Below are 7,625 nucleotides of genomic sequence, written 5' to 3' on the forward strand. Positions count from 1 at the left end.
CCGCGGGAACCGCATAGCGACAGCCAATGGTGGCCCCGGGCCGCCCGCTCCGCCCCGGCCGCCGCTCCGGCCCCGGCTCCGGCTCCGCCCGCCGCCGCCCCCCGGCGCGGCCCCGCGCAGCGCGGCCCCGCGGCCCGGCTCCCTCAGACAAAGCTTCCCGTGGCGATTCCCTCTGGAAGGTCGGGCCAACACAGTAAAAGGTGCCGCTAGCGGGAGCAGGTGGTGGAGAGGTGGTGGGTAAAGTGTCCTGCCCGGCAGTGCCGAGGCGGGCACCGGACACAAGCGCACGGACTGGCAGCGAGCTGTCGGCAGCGCACACCCCAACGAGGGGCGGCCTCGCTCGGTGCTTACCCGGTCCCACCATGGCTTCAGCGCTCAGGTGTGGCTTCGGGGAACACGAGGTGTGTCCCCTCCGTGCTGCCGCGACCTCCCATTGCCAGCTGTGCGGGAGAGAAAAGGTCCCGGGGCACCGGGGATGCCGGGGGCCGCTGTCAATGCCCGGTTCACCGGCGGCACACGGGCGGCGAAAGCAGCTCCCTGTCACTAGCGGGGTGCCTCACCTAACCCGGGGCAAGAACAGCCTGCACAGGCAGCGTACAGAGGGTTTAAGGCATTCGGTGGGAACCAGGCACTGATTCCAGATACAACGCTCGCCCGTGATGCGTTTTGTTTGGTGCTGAATGCTCCTGGGAGGACTGGAGGGAAGGAGGGGGCAGCCAGGATCGCGATCAGCCCTCTGCCCTGGCTGGGACCAGGTTTTCCATGATTTACGGCTTGCCACGTCCTTCACTTGCTGTGCCAGCACCGCAGAAGAAGGTGATTGAACTTGTGCTGTGCTTTCCTGCCCTGACCTCCTCCCGGTGCCCAAGGTCAGCTCTCAGGCTCATTTCAAGTGTACCTACCACTGATCTAATAGGTGACGCTCATCTTCCTGCTTGGACTCTGATGTTGGGGCAGGCAGGAGAGAAGACTCCATCCTTCAATGATTTTTCCATCATTGTGGGGGAAGAAGCCCCCACACCATGCAGAAGGAGCCTGCCCAGCCCAAGCTCACCCCTGCACATCACAGACAGGATGCCCTGAGTGTTTAAGGCAGGAATGTCAGGGTTCAAGGTGGATGAAATGGGAATGCTACCAGGCAGCAAGGAAGCACGGTGACCCAGGGAGCACATCTCTCTGAAAAGGCGGGATGTAACTGTTCGTCCTGACCTGGTTTTGCAGACTGTTCAAGCATGGCACAGGATAGATGCCAGTCTTGTATGCTTATGCAGATGCAGGTGGCATCGTGCAGACACTCCTTCCACCCTGGCAAGAAGCAAACACATACAAATTGCTTTGCCAGATTTCCAGCTAATTCAGGTTACTGAGGAACCCATCTGTGAAGGTTCCCTCTGTGAGCCTTTGAACACAATACTCTATAAGTTTCATACCCCACATTTGTCTCCAGTTCCCAGCAGTTTGCTTACAGAGTAGCCAACACAGCAGGGAAAGCAGGTGAACAAAGATGACATGAAAAATGCTCTGCTGTGGGCACAGGTCCTCTGGGTGTGGGGAGTGCTGATGCTTAGGGTGACCCTGGTGGGTAACTTCTGTGAAGGAGAAGTCCTCGTGTCCCCCTCCAAGTGAAGCTGGCTGCATGCAGAGAAAGCTTGGCAAGTGCAGCAGCCAAACTGTAAGGGGGATATTGTGGTGGTGTTCACAGGGGTCCCAGGACGAGGGAAGAGACAAGAATCTGACTCCATGTTTCAGAAAGCTTATTTATTGTATTATATTAAAAGAAAATTATATATTAAAACTATACTAAAAGAATAGAAGGAAGGATTTCATCAGAAGGCTAGCAAGGAAAGAAAAGAATGGAATGAGTAACAAAAACTTCAGCGTCTGAGCCAGCTGACTGTGATTGGCCATTAATTAGAAACAACCACATGAGACCAAAGATCCACCTGTTGCATTCCACAGCAGCAGATAATCATTGTTTACATTTTGTTCCTGAGGCCTCTTGGCTTCTCAGGAGAAAAAATCCTGAGGAAAGGATTTTTCATAAAATGTGTCTGTGACAGGATATCAGGTAGTCCCCAGCCCAGATGGCTCAGAGCAGTCCCTAATGCTCATGGAGTTGCTGGTCCTGGTGGAGGAGCAGAGGAAGCCCCAGGCAGACCTAAGTATCCCCTTTGAGAATGTCATTGCACAGTGTCATTGCTCATGCATGGAGCCCATCACTGTTCCCCTGCTCCCAGAAATCACTGCTTGGGCAGTGGCAACTCAGTGACAGCATCAGCATTTGTTCCAGGATCACTGCAGTGCTGTGGGCAGCAGCATATTTTGGGACATGATGCTGTGAAAACATCTACTCTCTTGAATAAAGGTACCTGGCTACACAAATCATAATGTCAGGACTACATGTTGCAGAGACACGTCTGGACTTTCAAATTAAGGCCTTGCTAGTACCCAGAAATGCAAAGAAAAGATTTTGGAAATCTGGATCCTACTTTCCCTTGGTAAAAAAATAATATTGGAAAACATTCAGTGAGCCAGAATTGCCTAGAGAAAAAAAAAAACCTGAGGAGCTGCAACCAAAACAGCAACAGAGTTAAAAGGAGATTTTCTCAGTAAACATTCCTGAGTTCATATTTTTAAAAGCGAAGGATGTGCAAGTCTGGAAGAAAAAAAGGGAAAAAAAAGCTTGAGTGTAGTTCAGAGATCTGGAAACAACTTGGTTTTGTCTGCTGTACCCAATGGGGAATGTGGACAAGCTGGAAAGGAGAACTCAAGGCAGTGTTGTGAGAGGGAGGTGACAGCCTTCACCTGCAAGCTCCATCTTGCCTTTGCTGGCAGTTCCACCTGGGCTTTCTGTTGTCATGCCCGAGTTTGGCCTCCCCTGGTGCATCAATGCCTTTTCTGTGCAGGTAAAAGGGGCACCTGGCACCCAGCTGTGGGCCAGGGGACCTGTCTGTAGTTCTTGTTCCTGTCTTGTGCACTGGCTTCAAATGATCCCACTGTGTGGTCTGCCTCACACAGGTCTTGCTTAAATCTCACTGCTGGGTGAGGGGCTGGACTACAGACTCAAATCCACTCTCAGGAAGCAGGCAGGAGTGTGATTCCCCCTGGGACTGAGCCTGCCTGAAATGCTGCACCAGGTTGCTGAACACACTGGCACAGGCTCTGAGCAGTGCTTCAGTGCACCCCAAAGTGAGCACACATCCTCTCAGCCTCAGCACTGACAGAGGGCTCATCCATCATCTGCACCGAGGTGTGAAATGCTGCCCTGGACACCAGCCTGGGAATACCTCCCTGGCACAATCCCACTGCTGATGGGGACAGCTGTCTCTGGGCACAAAGATCCTTCTGTGCTGCTGGGAGCAAGGAGGTTTAGGTTACTCTGCCAGCACGGCTGAGTGTCCCACAGCCAACGTGAGAACAAAGACCTACATCTTGTGGAGCTTCCTGTTCCAGCAGAAAACTTCACAGACGTGCAGGGGTTCAGGGTTCGGTGCTGCCCCTTAGCCAAAGCCTGTTTTCTTTCCTCACTCTGCAGGGAATCCACTCAGAGCTGTGCATGGCCCTTGCCTGCTGTGCTCTGTGTGTCAGTGCCTGTGTGGGCAGCAACAGCAGCTGCTCAGGTGGATGCTGTGCCCCCAAAAATCCTTTCTGCCAGGTAACACCAGGCCTAGAGGCTCTGTGCCTCGCTGGGATGAGCCAGGCTGGGTGCTCCTCTGGAGCTGAGACTGGGAAAGGCCTGAAGGTCTTTGTGTCTTCATGATTTTGTTGTCACAAAGGTTTCAGAAACAGCAAAAACCAACCCGTAATGTTGCATAGCTCCCAAATTTATTTGTCCTTGCCCAGCAGTTATTTGACCTGACTATTTCCTGCCTTAGAAAGCCACCCAGGGGAGGTCAGAGGGAGGCTCTAGCCAGGGTTTGGGAGTGGTGTGGCAGGGGAGGCAGCACACACCAGCTTAGCCCATCCCAAGTGGGTCTCTGTGCAGCCCTGGCCTCGACTCCTGATGGGCCTGGGCCCAGCAGAGCGTGGCTTAATGAGTGACATTGCTGCAAAGCATGTTAGTCTGCTGAGACTAACACATTAGTCTGTAGTTATTAATTACTAACTACACCTCCTGAGGCAACTGAGTCAGCAGAGAGCATATAATTAAACCCAAGATTGTTTTTGATATATTTTAAGCATCCTTCTAGAATTCTCTGCCCGGAAGAAAGAAAGAGGGCAGTGGTGATGAAAGGTGGTGAATGGTTCATGTGAACGTTGAGTCTATTTTAATGGCACTCAGTCCTGCCTCCTACCATCACATTTCAGTGCAGACCTATTTAATATGTTGTCAACAGTGGCCCTTTCTTTTCTTTTTCTTTTCTTTTGCCATGAAAAATAACGATCCCAAAGCATTGTTCAAATGAACACTTTAAGTAAAGAAGGAAACAAAGCCTTAAACATCAGAGGGATAAGGAATATGTGATCAATGTTTGTGATTGAAGTGCTTCTTCTGTACGTGGGAAAGAATTTGTGCAACAATTTCTCAAGAAGCCTTCTGTGTGCTGTCCAGGCAGGCATGGACTTCTTGGGTGAGGTCAGCTGCAGCTGCCTTTTTAGAGTGCTTCTTAATAAATCCCCTCATAATTAGATGCTCTTCTGGATAACTTGCAGCTCTAAAGCTCAGAGGAATTTTAGTCAGTTCAGCCTCTTTTGGGTGAGGATTATATTAAATGTATCCATGCTGACTGGCCATTTGGTGCTGTATCTGTTTGATCTGCAGGATCTCCAGAGGAAACATGGGAATGATCAACCCAGCACCCAGCAATTCAAGGCTGGGAGATCACCCATCTAAGGCTGGTCATGCTGACACTGTTCCTGGTATCAGTACAGTATTTATTACATCCCTCAGTATCCTCTGGCAATGGCCTTGGCCCTTGTTCAAGGCTGAGTGACACACAGTTACCGTGCAGTAAACCCACTGTGGCACTCACATTCTCTGAACAGAGAGAGAGATAATTCTCTCTCCCAGGTTTTTTCCTGGAGAAGCACAGAGAGAAGAGGAGAAAACAATTCTTATCTTTACTTGCTGCTCCTGTTGTTTTTGCACATGTGGAATGTGTTAGGAAGATTGTTTACCCGAGGGGATTTGGTAATTGGATTCTGGTGATGGTTGTTTATGTTAATTAGCCAATCACTCAAAGCTGTGTCCTGTCAGGAGTCACAAGTTTTTCTTTAGTATGTATCTTTGTATAGTATAGTATAGTATCTCTTTAATATGGTATAGTGTAATGTAATATAGTATAGTTTTAATAAAGCAATTGTTCAGCATTCTGAATCAATGGAGTCAGATGCCAGTCATTCCCTGTGCTGGGGGCTCCCTGCATTTTACTATAACCCACATTCCCAATATTCATGTTTGAATGAACTGTGTGATCCAGAAGGCACTACACTGGAAAGATCTGATGTACACTGTGCACAGGCTAGAAAGGCAGCAGCAACTAAAGACAATCTCCAACATTCATGCCTAATGCAGACCTCAGACCTCTGCCAGCAAAACCAAAGTAAATCCATTACAGAGCTTCACAGGCACAAAAAGGCTTTCACTCAAGTGCTCAGCTTGGATGTCCTGCCTGCAGCCAGGCCTCTCTGCAGTACTGCTGCCCTTACATCCCCACCTGCCTCCAGCAAACAGGACACAACTGCACTAACCCTGCCCTTTCCTGCTGGCCCTTTTGCTTGGATGGTGGCTGCTGAAGTAGCAAGGTGCCTCCTCATGCCAGCTGCCGTCAGACAACACCTATGCTGCTCAGAATATATCCTTGAATTTCCTTCCATCCCTTCTTTTAACTCTGCAGCCTTGGGTGGTGTTACAAAGGTATAAATCTCTTCTCACTCAGTGAGATCAAAATTAGGCTATTTGGGGCCAAATTATTTTACCAGCCTAACTTGGCAGGGCTTCATTGCCTTCTGCAAATGAAGATGGCCATTTGCATTTATCCCATCAGATGGGTGGCTAATTGCTTGGCATTCCTTGAAGATATGAACAGACGGCAGCACAACCGATAATTCATCTCAGCTGCTCTCAGGAGAGAAGCAGCAGATTTTTGCCTCCACTCCTGTTATGCACTTGGGCAGTGCATTTTTCCTGTCCTGAGCTCCTGACAGTGGCTGAGGTGGAAGACAGCTTTTGTTTCACAAGGAGAGGAGATGACTCCATTGCTGAGTGTCGTGGCCATGGTGCAACATCAGGGTACTCTTAGGATACCATCACCTCAAAACCCCTCATTTCCCTCTTATCTGGTGATCTCATTTTTGACCACTTCAATTTCAGACCAAACCTACACCAGGCCAGCTCATATCACGTTTGTTCTCATGTGACACTGCTCTCTAGTTCCAATCAACCTGATTCCCTTGTGCTCTTCACACGGGGAGCAAGCAAAATTTATTTAATTTCTTCCCATTAAATAAACTTTCAGTCCTATCCCTGGCATGTGTGCCTTGCTGAGTCCCTTCTTATTTGGCATCCTCTTTGACATGGATGCAAGTCTGATGAAGGTTTGTGTCATTAAGCATCCCTTGGCATTCGCAGGAGATATTCCCAGCTAATTACGCTCAGATCCTGCTGCTCTTGTTCCCAACTTAGGAGCTTCCAATTTCCAGCAGTGGTTTTGCCCACAACCCTGCACCTACTGGGGGCATGCCCCTCTGTCACCAACATCAGTCTCCCCAGTTTCTGGAAACTGCCAGGAACAGCAGCTTCCCAAAATATGGAACACCTGCCTGTCCTTCACAAGTGCCAGTGCATGCCCCCACTCCTGCTCCATGTGAAGAGCTCCCAAAAACACTCAGGGAGAGCACATGCAAGGCCAGCTCCTGCATTCCTCTAGCATTACCTCCTGGCTGCTGGTTTGGTCCCAAAGTACTGATACTGCTTTTTCTTTTCCTTGCTGAGCAGTGCATCACAGAAAGCACAGGCCAGCCCAGCACAGCTGCTTTTCACCCTACTGAGGGTTGGGGTTTTAAATTTATTTCATTCCTGTTTACACCTTAAAACTTCTTTTCAACTTTGGGTCAAGACACAAAGGTGCTGAATACACTGCTGTAAGTACACTTATAAGGGAACACTCAAGTTGAAGCCTTGTGTTCACCAATTTTAAATGCTTATGAAGAAAGAAAATGCTGGAAAGGAAATAAAACTGTTTTGCCTAACAAATCTGTTTGAAGTCACAGAAGCCAGCAGTGATTTACATTGTTATTGAGATTATTTCTTGCAGTATGCACTGCCAAATCTACATTCCACAAGGACTGATATTTTGGTTAATGCCCAACTGCTTTTGTTTCCCAAACCCAGACATTTCTTCCAACTGATAATCTTTCTGTGTTCTACACAGGCCTTTAGTGATAAAAAGAGGAAAAACAAAAGTATTCTCATGCCCAGGACACAACAGAAAGCAGCCCCATTGTACTCCAGTTCAAAATCCCTCCACTGCACTTCATAGAGACAAATTTTAATAAATTTACATTTATTGAAAATATCATATTAGCTTTTATTTTGCTCATTTGCCCCAGTGCACAATTAAGCTATTTAACATGTAAATGGTAATAACAGAACTGCAAGCAGCTTCATAAAATGAAAGACCAAA

The sequence above is a fragment of the Melospiza melodia genome, chromosome 5 (assembly GCF_035770615.1).
Source record: "Melospiza melodia melodia isolate bMelMel2 chromosome 5, bMelMel2.pri, whole genome shotgun sequence".
Taxonomy (NCBI): Eukaryota; Metazoa; Chordata; class Aves; order Passeriformes; family Passerellidae; genus Melospiza; species Melospiza melodia.